A 27,584-nucleotide genomic window follows, 5' to 3' on the forward strand; every position below is an offset into this window, starting at 1 on the left:
TCAGTTTGTTTAGTGGAGCAGAAGACAAAGCCAGGCGGGTGCTGCTGCCGTTGAATAGGTCACTGGTGACAGCAACCTGTGCTGCAGAAGTTCGCTCCCACTGACACTGTTTTCACTCCACTTGAATGGAAGCTCCCAGGAGTCTTTCTTTAAAGAGCCCAGGGGTGGGGAAGGCAGAAAAATGGAAAGAAAAGGAATATAATAAGAACAGCAATAACACTCCAACTTTCTCAGTTGTGCGAGCACTTGGCTAATCAAAATGAGAAGTATCTCGGGTATCTGTAGATGGGGGGGGTTAAGAGGTTGTTCTTTTGTCCCATTGTGGCCTCTGCCATGCGGGGCAGTGACTTTTTGTGTCTCTAGATTTTCCCTAGGCTGTTAGGTTAGGTGCTGTCATCTATATAAACAGGGTCTTGTTCATTAGCACTTGCCCTTTTTGAATGAGATAGAGCCATGGCCAGGAAGGGAACTGTCCTTGGCTGAGCCACCAAAGGTTGCAGCCAGTACTGCAGCTCTGCATTCTCCTGGCTGAGCTCAAACTGCATCTCAAACTTGATTATCAAATCAAGGAGTCTTCTAGTTTTCAGTTACACACAGTTTCAAGTTTGCCTGCCAGAGCCATGCTTCCCAAGATAACAGGGAGAGGTGCTGGGCAGGCTGAAACAAACCTTCTCTTCCAGTGCTTCAGAAATTTTCTCAGTAAACGAATAGGGTGTTTTAATTATACTTCAAGAGATAACAGCATAGTCTGCCTTTTTATCTAAGCTAAGTCCATTTTATTGATATGTGATGGCAAACAGCAGGAATCTTTCATAGAGGATGCTGAGGCTAAAACTGCACTAGCCTCACAGGGTAAAACCATCTTCCCTGTAGATACAGAAAATGTTATGCATGAGTAGGAAAAACAATGGTTGTGATGGACAAGACTAGTGAAACAGTTCTCTCTGTATTAATCAGAAAGCCAGCTTCTTAAAAGGCAGTAGGCAAGTAGTTTTAACAGGTTGACAACAGATATCCAGCCAGAAATTAGAAATGTGAAAGAAGAGGTTGGTGCTGAAAAATTTAAAATCTTATTTTTTAATGCGCTTTTGGGCCATGTAGTGGATTTTCTTGAAAACCTCCAGGTAATTAAATTTTTGTTCACAGATTATGTAACTTAAATACTTTGGGGAGATGGATTTTCTCCATACAGATAGGAAACTGAATGTAATTTTAATGCAGAAGAATAGGGGAGGAAGAGGGAGAAAATACTGGTGTCTAAGTTCATGAGTCAACCTAAGTTTGTTTTTCTTTCTGAATTACAATAAAGAAGATGCAACTAAAACTTCTCAGAAGTGGTAGAAAATACCACTGAATATTTTTTTCTGAATATTTTCCTTTGATTCTGAGAAACAAACCTGATCACACAGCACATAGAAGTGTATGCCTACATTTATTGTACATACTGCTCTGTGTTTTACACAGGCTGTTTGCCTCGGGGAGTTAATTCTCATACAACTTTTTTCTGCTTCTGCAAAAACTCTGAGGTCTTGTAATAAATTTAACATAGCTGACTTGCATGGCAAGAGGCTTGTTATTTAGTCTCACAGTTTATATTTATGCAGAATAGTGTCTGCTTTATTCAGTAGAAGGCCACTTCTGTTAAAAAAAATCACTTAAAGTTTGTGACGATGGAGATGCCTATAATCAGAAGAGGGGAAGAGCTTAACATTGGAATCGAGCCTTCCTTCCAAATCATGTGATTTTCAGAAATTGTTAATGTTTTAATACGATCTCTTAGCTACAAACAAGAATTTAAATGTGCTCATCTCCAAGACTCCCAGGCCCCTGCAGATATTCTTCCTGTTGGAGTGCTGGAGAGAGTGAGGTGCTACATGAAGTCCTCTGATGCCTGGGCAGCTCCCAGCCAGATTCTCTGGACTTCTCTGTGCCAGCAGTCAGGAGTTGTGCTTGTGGCTCAGGTTTGCACCTTTGCTTTGTACACATGAAGGGAGGTCAGAGAGCTCCCAGTCCCCTGAGAGAGGTGCCAGGGGTTGGTGAGGCTCAGACAGCTGGAGCAGAGCCCACAGAGCTGGAAATCTGCTTGCTGCTTGACAAAGCAGCCTGGGCAGCAGAATGGCTTAAGATGTGGTCCTGGATGTTTTCCCCATAGTTCATCAAATGGATGGAATCACTGATGTGGTTTGCTTTCCCCCATCTTGTGATTTCTCCAAGCTGGGTTGGTTTTATTTGCTGTTTTTCTTTCTGAAGTAGAACAATTTTCGACAAATTATTCTATTTAGATGGTTTCAAACTCTTGAAAATGCCAGGCATATGTTTACATATTTTAGCACAAAATCTTCTGGGTTTATGTTCAGAAACATTTAAAATTAAGTGGTGAAGCTAAAGTGAAATGTCCCAAGGTTGTTGAAACAACATATTTGATCAAAATTATCAAACCAAGGAGTCTTCTAGTTTTTAGTTACAAACAGTTTCAAGATTTTGAAAGTGCCTTTTATCCAAATTTGCAGCTGAAAAAATAGAGAACCTCAACAAATTTTGGGAGAGAGAAAATCTGTTGCTTTTTGAGTTCTCACTATTTATACCACTACAAAGTGCTTATAAAATATTACCATTCTAATTTGTAGCATTTTACACCTACTTTGTGTAGCAATAAGGCAAACATGGCCTTATGAATAAAGATAAGAATGTGGAACTTGTTCTGTTAAATTGGGACCCAAATGATTTCTGAGGAAATAAGGGGAAAGAAAATGAATGCTTTTATGTAGTTTTCAATATTTGATAGTCATCTTCTTTTATCAGACTGAGTAGGAGTCATATGATCATCTAGTTTCATATAAGAAATACTTCTATTATGTCTGAATCCTTAAAATTCCTTTTTAAAAACAAGGAGTAGCTCTGGATTGCTTTCAAGAACTGGCAACTAACCCAGAATTTTCACAAGTCAAAATTAGCACTCTTGAACATTTTAAAGAAAAAAATGTTAATTTATACGTGAAATATGGAGGCACATTGAAAGTCTGTCTTCTAGGAGCCCTTTTGGCTCCTGGTGTATCACTTACAGAGTGAGAATTACTGTTCTGCTATCAGCAGGAATTAACATTCACTCCTTTCGCTTGGAAATATGCTGAAGTGTCTTACCAAATGCTGATACCTTACAAGAAAACTTGGAAAAATATTCTATTGCATATGGTGATTTTGAATTCCAGGCACTTTGTCTTAAAATTCTTGATTTTGATTGAGTAGTGTAATGATTATGATCTTTTTTGCCATCCATGTGGTAGCTCATAATGCTGGTAATCACATCACACATCACCACCAGTGGGACTTCAAAGGAGTAAATGCATAGCAAAGTTCAGAGCTTTGTGACCTTTGTGATGCTCCACTCTCCACAAATTTCACAAATACGTCATTGCCTAAAAATTCTGTTATCTTTAGATGGTGCCTGTTTGGAACACAGGGCTTTCAAATGAGACAGCTCACTTGTGTCACCAGGATCAGGTCCTGTAATGGTGGCAGGGGTGGTGGGTGCTTCTTCCCTTTGATGGCATTTCTTTCTCTTTCAGGTTCTGGTCAGGTGTGATACACAACATTAATTTAGAGGCCTAAACTCCATTGGTTTGCGAATGGGATAAACACAGCACTAGGTGAGGAAAGGCACCAAACAGCTTTGTCTGAGTATTGTTAATGTCCAGAGATGGTTTAGCAGGCTGGAGACTGGAGAATATTAGCACATCCCATCCCTGCTTTCATGAGTCTTACCCATCCTGCCCCCTTAATTTATATTCAGAGTAGCCCGCTTTTCATATGACCGTGGTGTAAGAACTGTGATACAGGAGTTACTTACCCAGTAAAACAGCTGAAGACATTGCATCTGTGTGTAGAAGGAACTTGTCAGCTAGAAGTGAGGAGAAACCAGTACTCTGTCCTGTGCCACTGGGCACAGACCTTCATTAAAAGTTCTCCAGATCATCAGGGTGCCTAACAGCTCCTAAGGAAGCTATTAGTAGCATGATGGGCAAAGCAGTTTGCTCCAGGGGTACCTGCTGACCAAAAAGAGGTTCTGTGGAGGTTTAAAACAGTGAAGTAAGGTGAGAATTCCCCTGCCAAATTGCATCTGCATTTGACACTGAGGGATGCACTTACAGAGCTCTGCTGCTGTTAAATTACTCTGACACTGAGGCCATTCAGTAAACCTACTTTACTGCACCAAAGCTGCATCTCCAGGCATGCAGTAAAACCCAAGCATTAAAACAATCCTATCAAGTTGCTTCACAGAGCTCTAGAAATGAGAACCTTACAGAATTCCTCTACCCATCTGCATGGCTGTGAACTTCTACTATGAAGAATTGTGTCTCAGAGTAGAAAGGGAATCCAGTACAATGCAGTAAGAGAATTAATCACTTCTGCTGCCCTCTTGATTTTTCATGAAGTGAAGCACAGCTGCACTGCATGTGACAGGTAGCATCTGATAACCAGAACTGGACAGTTAGTGAGCTGCCACTTAGGAGCAGTTTTTACTGAAGTAGAATAAAAGCAGCATGACAGCTTATGGTATGTATCACAGGACCAGCACTGTTTTGTTGAAGACAAGAAGTTGTTTCATTTACTACAGTAGTTCAGGTGTGTCTTGGTCTTCCTCTGTCCTTGTCATCCTCTTGACTTGCTGACTCCAGTTTCATCGTAAAATTTGAAGAGAGCAGTAGTTCTGTGTCACTCTCAGGTACTTCTGAAGACTTCTGTAAGAGTTTTCTTTTTGAATTTTCAGTTCATTGAGCTGCAGATAAATGTTCTTTCTCATCTAAAACTCATCACTTCCTTACCATTGGAGGAGGAAAGCACATTTAGGAAATTAGTTTGTGGTTTTCTTCAATTTGTTCCACATACAACTCATCAGCAGTACAGCAGCAAAGAACTGGCACACAACTACGAGTGTGTGTTCAAATTAAAAGTGTATTCTGCTCTTTTACTCTTGTGTTGTGTAGTGATTATGGAAGGAAAATAATTTTATCAAGCAACCAAAAGCACATTAACACCAAAGCCATTCCCACTTCCTACCTTCTTTATAAGGCAGTAAACAAGGACAGAAGCCACGTCAGGGTTACTGTGAGGAGTATGAACTGTGCTTGGTGTGACTCCCTCTCTTCTCTTTTAAGAGCCAGTCCTCAACCCTCACCTCACATAAATGGCCCCAGCTCTGGTGCCTCTGCTTGCCTTCCTTTCTTTTATCAGGGCAATGATGTACATCCAATAACCTCACAAAATACACACAGGACAGTGTTTAAAGAAAAACTCCTTGATTTTCAATGATGATGATGTTGAGGCACAGAAAACTGAAGAAGGAAGATTCTGAGTGAAAGCCTGAAAGTCCACCCAGAACCTCCAGTGCTGATGGAAGGCTGGTGATCAGGCCTTGGGACAGTGAGGACAAGTTTGTTGTTACCTAATGACAGCTAGGAATTAAAAGTGGCCTCTGTGCTTTTGTAAACAGTTTGCAGATGTAAATGCTTTAATATTTTTTTAATTTTTTTGAGGGGTGAGGAGATTACTTTCTCATTAAATTTGTAACCTTTGAAGGAGAAAAAGAGAGAAAAAATGAGCCTAAGGAAATTATTTCACTTCATTTATTTCTGGGATTAGTTTTCCATTCTGACTCTGTGCTTCACCCTGTTCTCTGAAATTCAAAAGGTAATTTGGACTTTTTAAAAAAAGTGTTGTTATGCATTTAGAAATGGCCATGCTTGGTTTTTGTGCCACAGAGTCCCAAGAGTCTTTCAGAGAAGTGTGCTCTTTATAGACTAAGAGAATTGTATTTTTAATTTTTTTTTTTAAGAATACCATATAAACCATCAAGTGAAACTCCTCCTGCCTTTCTACCACCACCAAAAGTGGGGAGCTGGGAATTACAGTATGGAGCAGCCTATTGTGGCTCCTTCACTTATGCAAAGAGGTCATGGATGATGGAGTCTGGAATACAAAAGGTGTAGGGCACTCAGCATCTGTGAGGAGGGGATCAAAACAAATATCCTTTATCTAATGCAGAACCTATTACTGAATCAAATGCAGGGACGTGAAAGGTCCAAGTGTGCTTTAAATAATCTGTGTTACAAACAGACCATAATCTGCACAATTAAGCTTCTTGGAGTTGGCAGGATTTTGTGCAGTTGGCAGTTTTCCCCTTGAATAAAGGTCAAAAAGAGGGGAGTGAATTAACCAATGAATACCTTTTTAAAGGTATTCTATAATGCTATTGAACCTTAGAAATATTTTCTTCCTTGGCCTGGTGGTTCTAGCCAGAGCAAGTTCAGTGTCCTAATTTAAAAGTCTGCCTGTTTGAAGAGCAAACAAAGGAGGGAAGGGAATAGGAAACCTCCCTCTGTCACCGTGTAGGTGGGAGCTGGGCTCTCAGCACATGTCTGATTAAAGCATGCTGTGAATCAGGCCCTGGGGAACTCTGCTCATGTGAATGTTACCCTAGGGTTGCCCTTAATATCTATCTATGACTGTTTTATAGGTTACCATTCTGGACCCCGGGGAAGAATGGTGGGGACCTTATGTAGTCATTACTAGGCAAACATCTTGCTATCCAGAATATTATTTCTTTAATACAAACGTGTATTTTTGTTCTTGCAGGGAGATAGAGTATATACAGTCCTTACACCAAATGGGTGGTGTAAGGTTGCTCTCCCCATAGAGCAGCCTCTTTTCTTGATTACGATGATGAGAAAGTGTTTTCATTTAAAAGGAAAACGCTTGAATGGTTTTCTCATCCCTTGCCCCTCCTCTTGGCAAGCAAACGTGCTGTTGGGGCATTGGGTTTATCACAGGCCAAATGGGGAATTCTCTTAGGAGCCTCTTGTTGAAATGTTGGCAACACATCACTGAACAGTTCTAAAGACATCAGGAAGCCCTAAATTTCTCTGAATTTTCCCACCACTAGCCTTGAATGTAGTTGCCTCTTTGGCCTTGCAGACTTTGGGAGAACATCAAGGAATGTGCTTGCAGGCACCATAGTGTGGTCATCAGCACAGGGCAGCCCCTCGGGATGGGAAGAAAGTTGATTGGAGAAAGAAACCACCCAGGTACTAATCTTTTTGTTTCCCATAGTTATTTTTTTCTTGACTTTTTCTCCTCCACAAAAAACACTTAAGGCAAAGGCATTATTTGACAGGCTCTTTTCTGAGGGAGGGAGCTGAAGAAGCTGTGTTGCCTTTGCTGTCCACAGATTCTCAGATCCTTCAAAGGCCTCTGTCCAGCTCTCTCGCTGCCGCCGTGTGGTGTGGTCTGGCTCCCTTCATCTTTTGTCTGTCACCCCTACAGTGTAAAATCAGGGGGAAATAATTTTCCTCCATTTACACTTTACCGTTTTGGGACAAATTAATTCTAGTACCATTTACTTGAAGAGAGGCTCTGAGGATCGTGGAGGGAGGTGGGGGAGGAGGGCTGGATTTTTTTTATGTGTCTGGAAATCAAGCATGGTCTGACCAAAGTCTCCCTTTCTCTCTTTCCCCCTCCTTTCTTTCTCTTTTCTATTTTTACTTAGGTGCTAAAGTTAAGTGTTTACTGAATATGATTTCAAATGTCAGTTTAACTTACTATTTTAACCAAAGCTGTAATAGAAAAATATTTTCCCTGCATTGTTAAAATGCAACTCAATTCCTGCTCAGCTACCCACACTCTGTAAACAAGAATGTGTATTTGCTGTTGATGTGTGGAATGTATTTTTTTTAAATCACAGAATGGATTAAGAATTAAACTAGAAACAAGATGAGGAAAAAACCCTCAGAGCTGTAATCAAACATCCATTCCAACAGCTGAAACATGTTATTACATCTTTCAGCTGATTTATCGTACCCAAAGAGATTTCATAATCATTCTTAGTATTAAAACAAGGGGAATAGAGGCACATTTCAATAACAATGATTGTTGTTTGGAGAATGCCAATCATGTCTAGGAGTGTTATTTACATCAGACAATATGTAGATATTGTGCCTCCAAGCCTGTTCCTGTTCAGTTTTGTTCTTTGACTTACACAAATGAATGCTAAGAATTGTTGACAAGGAGGTTCAATAGCTAAATACAATAACCAGGGTCCTGCTTACTTCCTTTTGGGAGGAGAAAAATCTTTACCACAGAAGTAATGCAATCTGATGGAGAAATAAATGCAGCTATGTATGTCTGAGCTATCTTTGTTATAAAAGGTAGGGAGAAATTGAATCTGTGTACTAATTTCAATTTGTATTCACATATTAACCATAGGTAATTTGAAAACAATTAAAAGACAGGAATGAGAAAACCAGATGTGGAGCACTGAAATGTGTTACAGAGAAGCAGGCTTCACTTTGTGTTATTTTTCTAACACGCAGTTTTATTTTTGCTGGTGTCTTGTCACAAATCCTAAAATACCATTACAGAGTTAGCAGATGGTTCCCAAGTATTCATACCTGATAAAGCCTCCTGGGTGATCAAGCACTGAAAAATCAATATATTTTTCAACTTTCAATGGCTAGCTATTCAGTTTCATTACATCCCGCTATTCCTCCATGGCTCCTGTGATATGGACACTTACTTCACCATTGCATTAAGCTCTAATCTCCAGGCTGGCTGATACAGGCAGTTAATGAATAGCTAGAGTACCACCTTGGTATGCTTCACAATTCTCCTGATCTCAGTAGGATGTTTCGAGTACTGTGATCTTGTGTTTAGTAACACCCCACTTCTTCCCTCTCTTTTTTTTTTTTTTTTTTCCACACATGCACAGACACCCCTCTCCAGCTGTCACCTTGCTGAGCTCTGAAAGAAAAAATCAGTAAATACACATTTCAGCAGAAATATTTTGCTTTGACATTTGACTCTTCTAAATAAATAATATCAGCAAGTCACAGTAAGGCAGATCCATGCCCCCTGGGTGACCATTTGAATCATATTCTTAAATCTTTCATTTTCAATAAAGGCACAACTAGAGATAGGTCTTTAAAATGTCCCACTTTTGTCTCCAGATTATCTACATCCCCCACAAAATAGATATGCTCTCTGACTGACTGTTAATGCTTTCTTTAAATCATGTTTCTTTCCCCTTTTCCTAACTGAAACTCGTGGTATGGGAAAGTTAACTTGCAGTAAATGCCAAGGTGTGCATCAGCTTTCTAATTATTACAGGTGCCTGATTATGGGTCTTCCTCATGCATTTTGGTCTTCACTGAGGGCTGGATTTCTAGCGTGGGGCATCTCTATATACTCCAATTTGTGTGAAAATACAAGTGCACATGAAATGCTGGTGAATGCATAAAGTATATGCGTGCACATGGGCACCCTCAGAAACTGCACTAACCTATGTATTTTTATTTTCCATTAGTATTCAAGATTTCACCAGTTTTTGCTCCTACACTTTATTTGAGTTTGTGGAGGGGGTTTGTTTTCATTGTTTGTACACATCAGGCAAATACCAATGACACAGACCTATTTTACATGCATTCATGCACCATGACACCAGTAAGCCTGGGGCATCCAGAAAACCCATTGACTCTGATTAAGGCATATCTTAAATTTCAGACAGAGGCCTTGATTCAGTCTACAGTGCAGGAGATGTGTGTTGAAAAAAAAAGCATAAATATCAACCACCTGAATATTTCCTCTTCTCTTAGCTGCATGAAGGTAAAAGTGAGTCTTGGTGTGTGCCACAGCGGTGTGTGAAGAAGAGTGTTAATAATTATTAAGAGCCATTTCTGTCATCAGTGCTGGTGTCTGGCAGCTCTCAGGCAGTAAGTGCCATCACTGCCACCCCCCAGAAACCCCCCCAGCAGCTGGAGGAGGCCAGGACTCCACGCTGTCAGGTGATGCAGATGCTCTCCTTTGATGGAGTCCTCCCTGATGTCTGGAAATAGGTACTTGTTGCAGGGTGTATCATGGGGTGATTCCTGTCCAGCAAAGTGCTGAGGGTCCAAACTCAACAGGCTGTCCTCCAGCTTGATTCCTTCCTTTTGTGCTTTAAAAATTGTTCTGTTTCTTCACTGGAGTAATTGGGAATTTTTGTCTGCTGGAGCAGTTCCTTGTCTGGAGTTGCAGGTGTTCAGCCTGTGCTGCCTGGCCACAGGAACCAAATAACTTTGGAGAAAAAGACCTGGGTCATTTGTAGGCAATTTTATTAACATCTGAAGCACACAATTGTGCCATGTAGACCTGGGTCCACGCTAGAGCCCTTTCATTACCCTGCTGTGTGGCTGGATTTATGCTGGTGGAAGTCCTAGCTAAAAAAGCTTTTGTACAATGATTAATTGACCTTAACAAGTTTAAGGATGCTTATTTGCACACAGTTATGAAGTGTTGCAATATGTCACAAATGAGAGCAGCTTCTATTATAAACATAATGGCATAAACAGTGAAAGCTGGTTATATTTCCTTAAAAGTTCATTGCAGGGAAATGGGGAAGCTTGAGAAGCTAAACAAATCCAGGCAATAATGGAAATGTAGCATGAAATTACTTCTGTAAACAACAGCCATTCATTATTTGAACATTTTTCATAAGAGAGTAAGCAGACGAGTGTTGATGTTAAAGGGTGTGTGTGGAGGGGGAGGAGGAAGAGAGGAGATTATGAATTTTGAAAGAAATCTTCCAGGGCTATACAGACAGATGTACATCTGTTTAAAAAAAAAAAAAAAAAAAGAGGTACGTAAAGCACTGATTGATCCCTGAATATTAACAATCGATGCCATTTTCTTCATTAACTTCTGAGTTGGAGCACAAAGAAAGGTATATTTGATTAAAGGGGAAGAGAAGGGAGCACTATTTAATGTTGATTTGGTGTAGTGAATAACCCCAGAGAGAAATGTAAATACCAGGCTGCAATAACATGACAGCACACTAATCATATTTACAAACGATATTAAATCTGTCCATTGTGCTTGCCTGGCTGCGGATTGGCCCGACTGTAATTGTCACTGTAACCAGTGCTGGCTTGTGGGAGAATTTAACTGCAGTGATATAAGGTGAGTGCTAGGCTTATTATTACTTTATTATTACCCGGTTTATGTTTATTAAAACAATTTGTCATGCAGAACAGGAATGGGAGAATGGGAACATTAAATCGTGCTGTACTCAACCTGAAGAAATGAGTTACAATAAAATTAATGGCAGGCAGGCCACAGCTGACACTTGTAGCCGTGTGGAGCAGCTACACACTGGTTCGTTTCATTTGCTGATCGTTTCTTGTTAGGGTCACGCCATTAAACTTACATATTGAGAACTACTGAAAATCTGAGGCAATGAAGGTAAAGTTTATGAAGCAAAAGTGGGGGTTTTTTTCTGCTGCTAATGCATTCCTTTCAATTATTACAGAAATCAGGAATGCAGATTGAAAGTTTAAATCATACTGAGTTATTAAAGATGTGTGTTGGAGTGAATGTCCTTCAATTTTACAGAGGCTTAGAGAGCTGAGAAAAAGCTGAGTTTAGGCTAAAGTGAGACCATTCTCTAAAGGCTTTGAGCAAAGAGAACAGCGAGAATAGTGGTCATGAAAGGTCTCATAACAAGTTTAATAAAAGCCGCTTTATTTTCTTTCCCTGGAACTCAAGGGGTCCTTATTTGATATCTTCAAATTTATTTCAGCCCAAATCTTCATTATTTTAAAGTAGAGGCAGGAGGCGATGACCATGGGAATAGCATTGAGCCTCTTGGAATTCAGCAAAGAGGCAGAGTGACATAACCTCCTCTCGTGACACAATTACGGAAGAAATTAAAAGTGTCAGGCTCTATGTACTTTAGCTGCATAGAAGAAATCTGGCCTCCTGATGAAACATCTTTGTACATGAAAAAGTAATACCCTGCCCTTGTTTCCCATTATACAACAATGTTAAGGAGTCTTCTGGGGTGATTATTAGGGATTTGGTGAAGCACAATAAATGCTAAAGATTAAATCTGAGCACTAGCAATTAGTATTGGGGAAGGAAGAGTGCTCCCTTTTCTTTCTTTCTTTCTTTTTTTTTTTTTTTTTTTTTTTTTTTTCTTTTTAAAAAGTATTTATTAATGAAGCTATTTAAAGAAAACCAAGCCAACTGCTGAAGTTAGGAAATGTGAACCTTTCATTTCTAGCAGTTTTATATTTGTGTAAGTCCTACAAAGTCCACAGGTTTATTCTTGATTTATACCAGTGTGAGCAAGTAGAAGATCGGGCTGTCTCTGTTGGATTTTTTTTCCTCATTTTCCTTTTATTAAGTCTTGGAGAAAGCCTTCAAAGGAGAGATTTAACCATGGATTATCTACCTGTGTCCCCAATCTCAAGGGCTGGACCAAGTGTCCAAGAGCTCAGCATCCAACCACTGCAACAAAATACCAGAATGGGAGCTGAACTCTGAAAACCCTGGTTTGGTGAAGTGAGTGAGGGTATTTAAAAGATCTTACTTTGGAATATTTTATTTTATTTTATTTTTATTCCCTTTTGGTTTTCTAGTAAGGGGAATGGCAGATGCTTATCTCAGAAAAGTAACTGCATATTCAGTTACCGTGGCAAGGCCACTACAATTACCAAGGCTGCTCCAAACCTGAGAAAAAATAATGGAAAAAAAATTCCTGTCCTTCTTGGCACTTCCTGATCACCTTCTTCAAATAACAACCACTTCTCTGAGTGTAATGGGAGGTTTCTGTCTGAAGGTAAAAGGAGAGAGCAAAGACCTTGACTTACAGTTTCTTTTGCCTGGTGAGGTCTAACGCAGTCAGTGCGATGGCAAGCACTCATGAGGGACCTGGGTTCTGGAGCATTAGTAACTTCTGAGGTGGTTCCTACCTGCTTTTTTGACATGGTGCTGTCATTGCAAATAGAAAAGGTTTGGAGAAATAGGAAAACCATTGATGGAATAATTCTTTTTGTGATAGGTGGCTCTGTGGTTGGTAGATATCCTCTGAGGGATGAAGTGAAGATGTGTAGAGGGACAGGTTTGGGGGCTTGGATGATGTAAGGATGGACAGCAAGCTGCTGCAGTGCTGGGTGCAGGGGAAACACAGCAGACACCCATGTATTACTGGCCTTGAGTCCTTTTCTGTGCCCTCCTTTACATTGATTGAAAAGAAAACACATTTCATTAAAACATGTTGACCTACGTGGCTTGCTAAATAGGCTTTTAAATGTTACAGCAGACCTCTGACCCAACGTTTTTAAAAGCAGGGTTTTAACGTACTCTTCCATCTTAATTTGTATTTTTTTAACACTCAGTAAACTTGGGGAGAAACCAGTTAGTCCTTTATTCCCTTATGTGTAAAACTGATGAACTCTAAGTAACGCATACACTGGAAGTGTCTCACTGAATTGCAGTCCTTATTATACGTGCAAACATCCCTTTGACATGAAGGACAAGGGTAGGGTGTAGAATTTTGAGTGATATTTATCACTTGGATTATTAATAATAATAGCATTTGGCATCTTTATAGCACTTTACATTTTCAAAATGCTGCATAAACATTAGCTAAATGGTAGCTAAGTGTGCATAAATGATATTCAGAGCCATTACCCTCTACCACGCTCACGCAGTCACTGTGGGTCTGCACTAAAACGTGTGTGCTGTTGCTTGTTGGAAAATCTTTACTGCTTATGCGAAGTATTAGCTTTCCTGGAAGAACCAGGCTGACCATTTTTCATTTTGTTTCACATGCACCCAAAGGCTTTTGTCTGTATTATGGATTAATGGCCTGCAAAATTTCAGTTTATTGGGGAAAAAGAAGTTGTTGATTTTACTTACTGGAGCATAAAACCAAATAAAAATAGAGGGCTGAGAAACCAAAACACTACCTTCTTTTTAAACCACATTTTAGCCTGAGTCTTACCACGGCCTTTTATGCTGTGTTTCCTGGCTGTGGGTCCTGCTTCTTCTGTTTCACAAGGGTTCAGAGGCTGGATGCTCCCACGGCTGCATGTCCAGGCATCGTTTTGACCCCTCAGAGCCACCTGATGTGCTTGTGCATGCACCAGTGTTGCCAAGCAAAGTGCTGCTCAGTGTCCATCAAATAGAGACTGCACAGGTGCCTTTTATGACCTCTTGTTTTCCAGCGACGTGAGACTTCTCATGCATGGCTCTCAAAGAAAATATCCGTACTTGTTTTATGTTTATCCCCCACCCCTGATTTGCAACATACTTTCTCCAGCCACACCAGCTTCTGTTGCAGTAATGTTTTTTTTTTACTTCCTTTAGTGCCTTTCTCTCGTTTCATTAAAAGAGCCAAGTGGGGAAGATTTTAGAAGTATCTTGCACCCCTGTCAGTAGCTATGATGGGGTTGTACCTGAGAAAAGCTCACTGTATACCCCCACCAAATAGAAGCAAAAATCAAGGGAAATGTCAAAGGGCAGTTTTCATTCTGGATTGCATCAATGTAATCCAGGAGCAAGTGAGTAATTCCACTGTCACTTAATTAAAACTTTTAAGACCTTATGTCTTTGACCTTGTTCTTTAGCTGAACACATAAAAGCAAAGTGGCTTGCTTCCTTAATCTCACTTCATGCCATTGCCTTCTGATGAGAGAATCCTCTTGGTACCTCTGATTTGTCATTGAAGCGAAGGGAAGGGCTGTGCACACTGCTTGCTCCTATCTTCCACGGTGAGTCTACCTTGACTAAGTTTCTCTTCCTATCTTTAGTCTTCTCCCTGGAGCATCTAGCACATCAGGGCAAGGGGGATCTGAGCCCCACAGCTTCATTCTGGACCTGTTAACTGTAACTACTGATGTCATTTACAAGGATAAAACCTTAAAGCCAGGCCAAGGTAGACAAAGAAAGAACACTGAAGTAATTCCCTTTGGACAGCAGAGATTGGTGTTCAAGTTATTGAAAATCTGTGTAACTCATTTTCTCTTTTGTCATACTTTAAAAATCTATGAAGTTTGGCTGAGTGCAAACAATAAGCTTTTATTGTTGCTGCCCTTCTTCATAAATGTGTAATCTTCTGGGACCATCAGAAAAGCTTTGGTACAACAAATTAAAAGTCTCTAAACTTTCCTATGTCTCCTTGGACATTTTGTAGACCTGCAAATATCAAATAGTAATCAATATAATACTGCTCTAATATTTTAAGGCAAACTGGCAGTTCCTGAGGCAGGGAGCACAGCACAGCTATCTCATGGCAAGGTGAGATTCCTGCTGGGTCACAGAAGAACAGTGCCCATCAGCTGGCATGGGCAAACCTGGGCACAAGAGTACAAGGGCTGCAGAGCCAGTTGGGTACAGCTCTGTGCACTGGTTGTCAGGGCTCCCAGGTACACTTGCTGTCCCATCAACCACTCCTGCATTTAGGCAGTGGTGTCTCTGTAAGGTGTGGCTGAAGTCCATGCTGTTCTGTGGGTGGTGGTGTTCTGTGATCTCCTCTTTCCTTCACACCTGTCCTTGAGGGCACATTTCCCTAACAAGGCAATAATATTGAGCCAACAAAGTGACTTGAATATTTTCCCTCTCCTTATTGTTTTAGCATAGCAAGCTATTTTACCAATAGTCTCTTAGTATATCCTGTATTTTGTCTTGGAGAGACTTATGTTATTTTCTTTGGGGTGAGGCACATGGTATTCAATTTCAGAACATTTGCTTTTTCATATCTTGCCATTGGAACCACCTTGTCAGTTTAACTATTTGCATTTTCTCCCCAATTTAGTGTCTCTGATCCCTGACACAAAAATAAATTTGAACCCAATGGCAAACAGTAGATAAGGTGGGGTGGAGTGGGCAAGGGTTTAGCATTGACTAGGACCACCCAGTTCCTCTCTTGTCATTCAGACAATCACAGTTCCCTGGTCAGCTGAGAAAGGACTCCTGCAGTTGCTGATGCAAAATGGATCTATGCAGTAATGCAAGTGGGCAGTGTTGCTGACTAAAGGTGCAGTAAACACAGCTGGACCAGAGAGTCTGACCATATTTTAGCTGTTGAAACATTTTTTGCAAACTGCACCCATGTGCTACTGTGCTACCAGCTCCCTGGTGCAGGAGCTGGGTCCTCACTCTTGACGAGGTGGCAAGTTGATGCACCCTCATTTGAGGAGCCAAGCGGCCCAATCCTTTGCTGAGGTGCTGGAAAAAATGGAACAAAGTTTCATCTGCAAAAAATTTCCCTTAACTTCTAGTCTGTTTCTAGTGGCTACTTTTTTCCTTTTTAATAAGGAGTGTACTTTTCTCTAGCATGGCCTGTTCCAAAGCCCATTTACATCAACATTAAAGCTTGCCACTGACCTAATGGCCTTTGGATCAGTCCCATAGTCGCCTTATCAGCTTCCATATTATTGGCACACCTTTACCTTAGGTCTTGATTTCTGTGGAGCTCTTCAGGTCAAGCTCTATCTCATTGATGTGCTCAGGCTTAAATTGATTCACAGAGAAACTGGCTGTTCTTCTAAAGAAGTGGTCATTTTTCTTAAGTAGCTTCTATTTTTAGATAAAACTCCTTGAGGCAGCAGATGGTATTGGTGCAGGAGTTAGTGTGCCTTGTGACAAACCCCTCTGGGGCACATCACATGGGCAGCCAGAGCAGTACCTGAGGATACCCCACCACTTCCATCAGGTCAGTAGCAGGGAAGTCTTAAGGTTTTTTCATTATGCTAATGAAGAAAATTAACAGGGTTCAAACTTGATTTAAGTTTTCAGGTGCTAACTAATGTTGTCTGTCTTTCTGAAAAGCTTCTAAGAGCATCTTTTTTTTTTTTTTTTTTTTTTTCCCCACACTTTGTTGCTGGAATGACAAATTTTTTAGGACTCTCTTTGTGTAATTGTAAGATTGGTTTAACTGTTTGGGTAAACTTCTTTAGCAGCTTTTGAGAACCTGGCATGCCCAGTTTCTGGAATTGTGGGCAGACCCCCTGCCAGGTGTGAGCTCAACAGAAAAGCTGCTGAGATTCATTCCTTCTCTTCTGCACTTTCTATCTTCTCACTTTTTCTCCTTTCAGCATTGCTGGGTGTGGAAGCACAGCACTGTATCCGTCAGCTGAATGCAATACAGATACTGGGAAATGCAGATACAGATACTGGGACAGGGAGTAATCTCAGTTACAAAAAAAACAGTTGTGCAAAACATAGACCTAATTCTCCTTGCACCACCCCTGTGCTCTGGAGGAGTTTCCAAGGCAGGGGCTGAGTTGTGTTATGTGCACACAGCTCCAGTTACTGCCAGCACACAGGATTTGGGGAGGCACCAGCTGGTGAAGCCTTAGCCTCCAGGTGGGTTTTGTGAGAGGTGGTTTGTGACCTGGGCCTTGCTCTCAGCTGCCCCATCCCCCACAGTAGGAGATGGGAGCAAGGGTTGGTTCTGAAAAGCCAACACACTTAAAATTGAGAAACTACAGAACTCATTGCTTATGGCAAACTTATAATTTGCTTTGATTTTTCTGAAAGCTAACAGTTTCTATGAGGGTTGAGAGGATTAAATGCATCTGTATTCACAATTATGTTTAAAAAAAGGAATATCTTGTTCTTTGGCCCAAATCCAGCAGACACTACTGGGGACTAAGGAGTGGGACTTTGGATTCCAAATCAATTCTTCCATAACTGCAGCAACATTTCATTAAGTTCCTTCACAACATTTGCTGTTGGCTGTTGGCAGAGAAGAGATGCCTATCTATGCCCAGAGCAACAGCTCCTTTGGTTTTTTTTTAATCATTTATTCAATTAGTCTCTATTAAAAAGCATCAAAGAAAAAAGAGTAGAGTGGGCAGTAATAGTGGTGACAGACTTTTAGCAGGGGCTGACCTTCTTGGAGATGAAGTCACAGCTCAGAGTGCCTGTGTGATACCAATGCATTTAGGCTATTTTGTTCAGCAGTGCCATCGCTTGATTATTCTGTGGGAAATTTCAGAAATACAGTTGCTTTATGAGCCCAACTTATATGATGATAAATTTCCAAAAGCAAAAATGTGAATTTAAATTATTCGTATTCATGTGAGCGTGGTAGAGAATTTTGGAATCGCTGCAGCAAGTTATGGATGATGCATGAAATGAAAAAATCCCTGCCCAGTGCACAAGGAATACAAAAAGGGTTCTGCAGCCAGCACTGCACTGTGCTGTGGGATGTGTGCTCTCTAGAGAGAGGTGTTTGTATTTTTGAAAAGCACCCAGCCATCAGCCTATGCACAAAAATAAATAACAGAACGAGAGAAAACAATTAGAAATACCCCCTGCCATCTAGGAGCACCTACAACCTAAGGCTGAGGCACTGTTTCCTGCAGCCAGCTCTCCAGCCTCCCAGGGCTGTGTGGATCCTGCACTCGTGGGGCAGCATCTCCTTCCCTGCAGGGTATCTGGAGCAGTAAAGATGTAAAGCTGCACTGAAGCCACTTTCAGCTGCTCAGATCTTTGTGGCATGAAAAAGAATGGGGCCAACCTCTGCTGGGTCTCAGCCTTGTCTGTTCTTCCTTGGCCTGAGAATGGCATGAGACAAATAGAAAAAAGGTGTTTGGGGCAACACGATCCACATGCCCTGTGTGTGATGGTGTCTCATTTGCTTCCAGTCTGAGGCTGACTCTGTGAAATAGTGGGTGTCCAGGAAAAAAAACTGTCTGAAAAAATAGCTGCAGATATTTTCTAAACCTATGTCTAGCATTAGGGTCTTCCCAGTCTTTTAGTCTGCAGGAAAATGGCAATTTTTTTTTTCTGGGATTGAAGTCAGTATTACTGTCTTCCAGAACTGAATTTTGTTTATTTAAGTGATTGCACTCTTAACTTAAATAAATGATATCTGTAAACACTGAATATGATCTGACTTTATCTTCCAGGAAAGTTCAGATTTCACATCTTTTTTAATTGCCTAATGAAATCTTTTGCATGTATTTTTGGCTGAATACTGATACATATGCTATATCCTTAAATAATTCCAATCTGTTAAACATCTTGTGAAGTTCTTTAATATTAATTTACTGCATTGTGTTTATTTGATAATTTTTGCACCATTTTAAGGCATCGAGATTTTAGGTTTCAGATAGAGACCCTATATGGACCTTCCCATCCCACAACTTCGTGTCTTAAGTTGGACAAGGTGATCTTTGAAGATCCCTTCCAACTGGAACTGTTCTATTCTAATTAACATGTGGTCACCATGACATCAAATAACACTTAGGTTTTTCTTCTATTGCTGAGTACTTGGTACAAAAGACTGTGTGTGTTTGACCTGTGCTCCTGGACTTTAATGTCCGTTTTCAGAGCTTGCTAATTCATTTCCAATCTTGCCATGCAATTTGTTGAGGACCTCCCACTGTGTAAATAGATTAAGACATCTGACCAAAATCTCTGTTTTACCATAACCTTTGCCTTCAGTAGACCTTTGCTTTCCAATATTCTCTTTATTAGGGTACTTCTTGAGCTTTTACTTTCCTTCATATATTGTACTTAGGATGACTAATTTAGCAATGGGTCACTGCCTTCTTGTCCTTGTACCTCTGCTGAACGTGGGAGCATGAGTCCTTCCACTCTTACTGCAAATAAACCTGATAATTTTGCACAGAAGAATGAAAAAGGTCCCTCATTTGCATTTTGATGGGCATTAATGGAGATACTGCCTTGGTCTTGTAAACCCAGGATCCAGGTTTCTCTGTGTCTTAAGCCAGAGGACTACCATTGAGATTTTAATAGATATTAAAAACACAGAGCTAGAAACTAAAGAACATAGATTTAGGCTGAAGTATATGAGCAGTGAGCAGCAGCAAGCAGCTACCCATGTATTACATTTATAATTAGCTGTGCCTCATTCTCTTATTGCTTGCTAATGTTTTCTTTTATGAAGAACAGATTTTACTGCTTCTGCAAATATCCAGGCCCATTCCCACATCTTTACTTTACTTATCTTGTATATCACAAAGTGTTTGTGTGCCTTAGCCCATGTCCTCAAGCTTCCAATTTCTGTGGATCAAGTGCACTTTTCTGGTTAATAGTGTCATCTGGAAATTGATTTTATAGCCTATCCTGGCATAGTGTGTACTAGTGTGGTCATATTAGCCCATATAAAAACTTTCTGGAGCTGCTGCAAAAAGGGAGCCAGACATTTTAGGTCAAAAGCAGTATCTCATCCCTGTTGCAGGGAGATGAACCAAGTCTATCAGCTTTAGACTGTTTTTGTCTTTAAACTGGAGACCTAGAGCTTATACTTTTTCTTTTGGCATTTCAAGGTGATTGTTTTCTAGCTGTGTCTGTTCCCTCATGTTTTTTCTAGGGAGGCATCCTGCTGGGTGTGGCCATATCATGGCCAGAGAGAGCTGCTTGTCATCATTTGGGTTGGAAGTACTGCAGGAGGTGTTGCACTCACCTTGCTTGTTCTTGGGAGTTGGTGGCACTGAACATGTGTCTCTGGCAGCTGCAGAATGGGCTCATACAGTGCTGTGCAACACCTGTGGGACTGATCAGTTCAGCTTGGCTCCAGTGCAGACATTTTTCTGTTGCTCTGTGTGTGGAAAGGCAGACACCAACTCTGATGACACCCTTCACACTTCCCCTGTTGTGGCCAGGTCCTGCCAGCTGTGTCCAGATGCAAGGAATTCAACTGGGTTCATTGGTTTCACGTTTGCTGCTGGTCTGACCTGCTGCTACTGGTTGTGTGAGACAAGGCAGGGATTTATTGTGTGGCACAGCCAACCTGTAGCAGCTCTCTGGCTGCTCTAGCTTGTCACACAGGACCCTTCCTTCACACAGGACCAGCCCTATAAAAGCTGCCTTTCCTTTCCTTAGCAACTTTTACAGTGCTGAGCCCAGCTCTGATGCTGGCAAAGCAGCCACAGCCAAGCAGCATCAGTACCTCCTGCCCCAGCACATGCAGAGGGTGCTAGTGCAGTGCCACAGAGGCATGGGTCACTCCAATAAATGTGTCCCTCTAATCATCAGCATCTGTGCCATGAAATTGCTTCCTTAAAAAGGAAGAATTATCTCCTTGACTTGTTTTGCCCCCACTCTGTGCAGGAGTAAATTGCCTGTACCTCTGCCCACTGCATGTGTCTCAGCACGGTTTGCACTGGCTCTGTTCTTAGAGAACTCAGAGCTTTTGAGGATTAGTTAGGAGAGCAGCCATGTCATAGCCATTCATTTTTATAGGCCTATGAAAATTCAATCCATGAAATAGTTAATTAGAAAGTCTCCAGTTACCAACTGAATTTATTTTGCAAAAAGTTACATTTGTTCTTCTCGGCGAGAGGAAAAAAAAAAAAAAGTAATTCAAATCATTTTGAAGTTCCATTTCTTCATTCATTAGAAGACTTAGCTTGCAAAATCCTAATTAAAAAGAACATTTTGTGTTAATGAAAATGTTCTAATTTTTTACCTTATTAAGTTAGTTAATTTTTTTTCCAGTGCATTCAGCAAGAAGAGGTCTCCTTAACAGCTTTGTTTGTGTTTATATTCTTTGATTGCAAAATTTGTGAGACAAAAGAGAGTTAAACTCATTCTGTGTTGCCCTCCAGTTAACTGTTCAGTTGAAAAATGACCTTCATAACTAAGTCTCTTGCCTTTTCATCGATATCAAGGAGTTACAACTCTAACCTACAGTTGAGGAGGTGGCTTCACTCTGGTAAACCATCAGAAATTGCATGAGCACCCCGTGGAGTGTAGATATTTATAGATATCTAAGAGGAGTACAGATAACTGAATAATTTGAATCTGAATTCTGAAACAGCCTAGGGCTTTTCTGCTGGCTTTCAAGTTCAGCATCCTTTTGCATGACATTTAGCCATTAAAAGCTGAAGTTTATTTCAGTACCAAATAATTCTGCATCAGACACAATAATATTGCACACTAGAGATCATAGGAGGTGCACATAGGTTCCTGCTATGGTACAACACTGAGAATGACTACACTTTCTGGATGTCTTAAAAACAGCTGTGTTGTATATGCTTTCTGCTTATTATTTTCTTTTCCCTGCTATTTTAGCAGTCAGCTTTCATGCACACAAACTAAGTGCTGAGGTGGCATGCTCAAATTTTCAGACAGGACATGCACATCAAACTGTGGGTCAGAGCAATACCTTGCTTGTGTGCAGCTGCTCAGAGCTAACATTTACAGATCAGACTTCAGATATGAAGTGTCAGGGGAAAGCACTGGAGACTCCTCACCATCAACCTGTACTGGGAAAGAATTACACTATAAAATTGAGAGTAATTTAAAGTAATGATCAAATCTGAGGAAATGGCAATCTGTATGCAGACACTCCACAAACTGAAAAGAAGCTAAATTCATTGGGTGAATTATTTGCTGCCAATTATACTCTCAGCTCTAATATTCAGTTTTAAATATTTAGTTAGAACCTCTTTCGTCCTAGAATTTTAGTTTTCATTTAACATCATGAATGACTATATTCAACACATGTTATTTTCATTACCTCTCCTTTGAATGCACTTGCATAGTTACATGAATTGCCTGCTCTCCATTTTGGTAGATTTTTGGAAAAGGCATAAGCCTTTTCTCAGTGAATTTTGGTAGTTGTCTGAGTACTTCTTTGATCTGAAAGTGACCCTGCCGTGTTGAAATGTGGACTTGGCTAACTTCATGGCAGGACACTTGGAGAATTACAAGATGGCTGTAAAGATGCACTAACCCTTTTCAGGACCTAAATTAAGCTTTAAATCAAAGCTAACTAGAATGCCACCAAAGCTTTTCCATTAAGACTGGCTTACACACCCTTGCACTGTGATGCACAGAAAACATCATAAATTTTGGACCTGGGCTGAAACCCTGAAGTTCTGCCTTTACTTTCTAAGTTCATGAAATGCTTCTTCACTGTCATGGAGCAATCCAGTATTTCTGTGAATTGGTTTGTGAGTGTGAGGGCAGACGCTGTCCTAGAAGTCAGTTGGCACTGGATAATTATCACCAGAAGCTGAATCTCAGCTCTAGCCCATCCTTTCAGTTATCCTTGTGCAGGAAGTGCCATGCCACCATTTTAAGGCAAAAAAAGATATAAGCATTCCAGGGGTCACCTTCTGTTAGAACAAGACCTTCTTTGTGACTGAAGCATCCAGAGCACTGCAGCTTGAGAACAGGGCTGCTTCTTTGGATAAGGCATTATACTTAAAAGCTGGGATGTTGTGGTTTGTAAACCAAACATGTGGAAAAAACAGAATATTTTTTTTATTCTTTAGTCTATTGTATTCCTTACTGAAGATGGTGGCAGGGAGCTACAGAAGCAATGAAGTCAGACATAGCTCTCTCCTAAATATAAGATTTGCTTAGTCAGAAATGGGAGCTTGAGAAGGGTGTGAGATGAGAGGAACTTTACAGTTCCTGGGGCAGTATTGGCCTCTGAGGTTGGGCACCAGATCGTGGTGGCTGCTCAGAATGGAACTGGCCAAGGAGCTGAGAAAAGTCTGAGCTGGTGTTTGCAGGGGAAGGGAGGGGACAGCCAGGCCCCAGAGGGAGACAGGGATGGGTAGGACACTTCACCTCTCTGACTGCTCTCAGGGCACAGCCTGACTCATCCAGCAAGATGCTTATCAAGAACTGCTCACACTGAGCTTTGATGCAGGGTTTACTGGAGCTCTCTTGTGCAGAAAATGCGGGTGTAAAACCTCGTTGTGAAATGCCCTGATGAAATAGTCCATCAGACTGCCAATGTTTGGCTTTACAGCCAGGGCAAGAGAGGAAAGAATTGCTAATGCTCCAAGGAACAGCTTGTCAGCTTGAGGGCCTCGTGTGTGCCAGCTGGACTCAAGTTCAAGTCTGGATTTGATCCACTAATGAAACGTCATCCTCCAAAAACTACTGGCTGAAGGTGGCAGGACTCTGGAGACCTTAAGGGTTGATTGAAAAGTGGACTCCGTCTTAACCATAGGGTTTTAATCCCCTCTTGGCTTTGCCAAGGCCAACATTTTGCCCCCCATGGCTTTTGCATTAAGTGAAACGTTTAAATGTGGAAGAATGTGACATTTTAATAAAACAGCTGGTGGGATCTATGAATTTTCTGAAAAGTCTGGGGTCAGTTCCTATGTGATGACACTTGTGGGCTGCAGCAGACATGTACTTTTGCTTTCCAGCTGAGGGGGGAAGGATTTCCATTGAAAAGGCATAGCTCAAAATCCATTACTCTATCCCTAATGTAATACAGAATTGTGTCTCAGCAGCATGCTGGCTTCTGAGCTAGGGAGTAAAGGAAGAGTTTTCCCCTGAAAGCCACAAGGCAGCAACAGTGTGCATCAGGTATCCTCTGGAACATCCCTTATCCAGCAGACTTACAAATGGGTCCCCCCTTTCCACCCCCAGCTCTCCACTCTCTGCTCATATAAATATTTAAATAATTATTTTTTAGAGCTCTGGGAAAACTATCAATTGCCTCTGTCAGAACCTGTTCTATTAGCTGAGCAACTTTCTGCCATTATAGCAGCTTTTCACCACTTTCTATTTCATTAGCATTCATTTTCTCTAGACATATGACACACTACCCACTGGAAATGTAGGCATCTGGGAACATAAAGCTAAAAGCTGAGGTTTGCTTCAGTGCTTGCCAGCCCACAGAATTTTATTACCTAACCTACCTTTACCTAAATCACAGAAAAATGACAAACCTTTTGATGCATGTAAAAAAACCCCTGAAACAGAGTTAAACTGCAAGCTTGACTGATGCAAACTGACATAAAGCATCACAATGGTGCCCATCAGAGACAGATGTTTTCTCCAACTCCAGTTTAGTTGCATTTTTGCAGAGTACACTACTGATTTGTTAAATGTACTGCTTGGAAAAAGATTTGGGGCTGGAGTTCCAACTCCAGTCTCCAGGAGGACTTGGCAAGCCGATGGCATTACTCTCACAGGTGGAAATGGGTAATACAAATTTTTAGAAGCAGCACATCTGTTCTTTCAGCTAATCAGATCTAAGTTCTACAGGAATGACCACATTAGCAACCTCAGGGTCATAACTGGAGGGACACAAATCAACAACACTCTGGATGCTAATGTGAAGAAATTTTAAAATTTGAGCTGCAGATTCTCACGTACCTGCCTGATGTTGGCTTCTGCTCACAGCAAGTCTGTTACAAGATCCCAGCACCAGAGAGTTTACCAGCTTAAGGACTGTGGTGGGAAGCAGCCCCAGTCTCATTCCCAGAGAACTGTAAAAAGAAAAGAACTTGGTATATTTGCAGTGGAACATGGTCCTAGCAGGTATGAGATACATTCATATAGCTAAATATCCTAAATGGCTGTTGCTTCCCATGCAACAGTTCCTGAAAGGAGGTGAAGTCACTAAGTCATTGATTGTGGTGGGCAAATCACAGGCATTACTTCTGTTCATACTGTCTGCCAAAAAGAAATCAGCTGTTTGAGGTCTCAGTGTCTTTCTTGTTACTTCAGAAACAAGAAGACACGGCACAGTGATTGACCCCAAATCTCTGGGAATTAGGTTGAGATTTCAAGTCTGCTGGCTAAATAGATGAAATTACCTGTCCCTGGAGCCATGCTGCTCTCTTGGCTTAGATATGAAGAACATCCCTTGTGGTCAGTTATCAGTTCATTTGGTTTTCTTTCTCTTGCAAAAACTCAGTTGGGAAACAAAAGGAGAAGTTGGACAGTTCCATGGTCACCTTAAATCCTCTGTTTTGTGGCATGTTACAGCCTAGAGAGAGGGAAATATTTGTCAGCTGTTTACCTTGAACAGTCCCTCTCATACATGGGTGGAAATGTTGCCCTCATGAATTACAGGGAAATTGAAGATCTGTTGCCTGGAATCAACTTGTTAGAACAATAAACCAACCATTACACTCTGTATCTAAATCAAGCCTGTGCAAACTTATTAACCCAAAAGCTGACACTACCTGTTTTATCCAGCTCCACCCATGGCAGCCCAGCGTCTCTTACAGAGAGCTCTAAGCTTGCCAAAGCCCTGTGAATACCAATAGATATGTTAGCTTGTGCTACACTCAGCTTCCTGGTGGAAATCTGAGCCATTTCCTGTCTAGTTTTGAATCATCTGGTGGAGGAAAAAGTATTCCCAAGTTCTTTTTGTCTTAATTGCATCCTATCAGCTGGCCAGCACTTTACTCTGCAGATGCTTAACCTGTCATTATATGCAAATGTATCAGTATCTTGTTTCATGTAAGTAGCTTTAGACCCAATGAATTGAACTTAACTGGCATTAGAACTTCTCATTTAGGAGACTACATTAGACACTTAAATTTATTACTATTCAGAAAAGCAGAGATGCTTTAGCAAGTGATAAAATTAAGCATGTACTCCAATAACAAGAAAATCTTTCCCGAACAGGGCCTGAAAAATTATCTTTTCATGTGTAGTTGTACCCTTGTGTCAAACCTTGAATTTGGCACACAGTCTTACATCATTTTCAGGATAAGAAGATGACTTTTTAATCTCTTTTTAATTCTGTATCTGGAAAATGACTTTATTAACCTCTACTTACTAAGCAATAATATAACTGATGTGCTCTGTGGTCCTGCTTACTTTTTGTTGCTCTCCTGCAAAACTATGATAACCTCTGAAGAAACTCCTTGTTCTAGACATAGATAGACTGATAGAAGACTGATATTAACTGTTAATCTAATAAGACAGCTGTATTTAAATCACTGCTCATGCTGCATTCCTCATAAGGTAGTTTAGATGTATGTGATCTTAGAAAAATGCAGACACCTTTATCAAAACTTGTATCTCCAAGGAATACCCATCCCAGCCAAAGAGCTATCCTTCTCCTAAGTGCAGGAGAAAGCAGTGAAATCTGAACCATTCAGATCTGTAGCACATGATCATATAGCATGAGAGTCAAATATAAAGTAGCCTACAAGAAGCTGTGGAAGGATGTACCATTGCCTAATGACTGTGGCATTCTCATTACTGAATAACTAAAATGTCAGAGGAATTCAGTGGCAATATGGTCAAAGTAATGCCCTCTGGAAAATCAGAGCCCTGACAATATCTCTGCAGCAAACTGCGTGAGATTGAGCAAGGGCAAATAAGTTTTTATAATTCTGTAGTAATATTGTAGAGGAACAGTGATTAGCCCTGTGAAAATAGCTACTGATTGCTCAGCAGCAGCTGGGAAAGCAAGGAGAATTTTACGAATTATTAAGCAAAGGGTAGAAAACAGAGAGAAAATATTCCACAACATAAATAGGTGACATACCCATGTTTCTGTAGCTCTCTGTAGGTTTCCTCTCCCATCTCAAAAGGATGCAAGTAGAAATCAGTGGACTGAGCATGGCCCAGTATGCTGCCTCTTCCTTTTATTTCAGGCAGGCCCATATGGATGTCTGATTGGTGAAACAGCAGTGAGCTCTGCTGCTTTGAGGTCATGGGAGATGCCTCCAGTCAGCAGTCAACAACACCTACTTCATTGTGTGGGCAGAGTTGGGCTTTTGTGCAAGGTCAGCATCCCACAGGCTTCCTCAGTCTCCCACTCGTGTCCCTGGGAATGGCAGCAGCTCCCTCACCTGGAAACAGTCAGTGGGAAATGGAAGGCACAGCCTTGCACAGAAGCACAGTGTCTTCCAGCAGTCATTCCCGAACAGGCTGAGTCAATCCCTATGGATTCTCTGGAGACAGCAGGTGAGCTCTGTGCAGCTGATGGACTGATGTGCTCCAGTGCAGGGCAAAGGCTCCATCTGAGTCAGGGAGCCTCATTTCATTTCCTAAGCCCCGTTTTGAGCAGTAATGAA

General features: G+C 41.0%; 1 long non-coding RNA gene across 3 annotated transcripts; it reads right to left on the reverse strand.

Moving 5' to 3' along the window:
* Positions 1 to 8,336: 8,336 nt before the first annotated feature.
* Positions 8,337 to 25,691, reverse strand: LOC139804659 (uncharacterized). 3 transcript variants are annotated; one of them, XR_011729478.1, is made up of 3 exons: positions 25,362 to 25,691; positions 24,919 to 25,031; positions 8,337 to 8,793 (listed from the first exon to the last, which is right to left on the reverse strand). It is a non-coding gene; the product is annotated as an uncharacterized lncRNA (long non-coding RNA). The 3 variants fall into 3 exon arrangements; XR_011729480.1 differs by lacking the exon at positions 8,337 to 8,793 and adding an exon at positions 11,980 to 13,042; XR_011729479.1 differs by lacking the exon at positions 8,337 to 8,793 and adding an exon at positions 21,073 to 21,207.
* Positions 25,692 to 27,584: the final 1,893 nt, after the last annotated feature.

The sequence above is a fragment of the Heliangelus exortis genome, chromosome 18, assembly GCF_036169615.1.
Source record: "Heliangelus exortis chromosome 18, bHelExo1.hap1, whole genome shotgun sequence".
NCBI lineage: Eukaryota > Metazoa > Chordata > Aves > Apodiformes > Trochilidae > Heliangelus > Heliangelus exortis.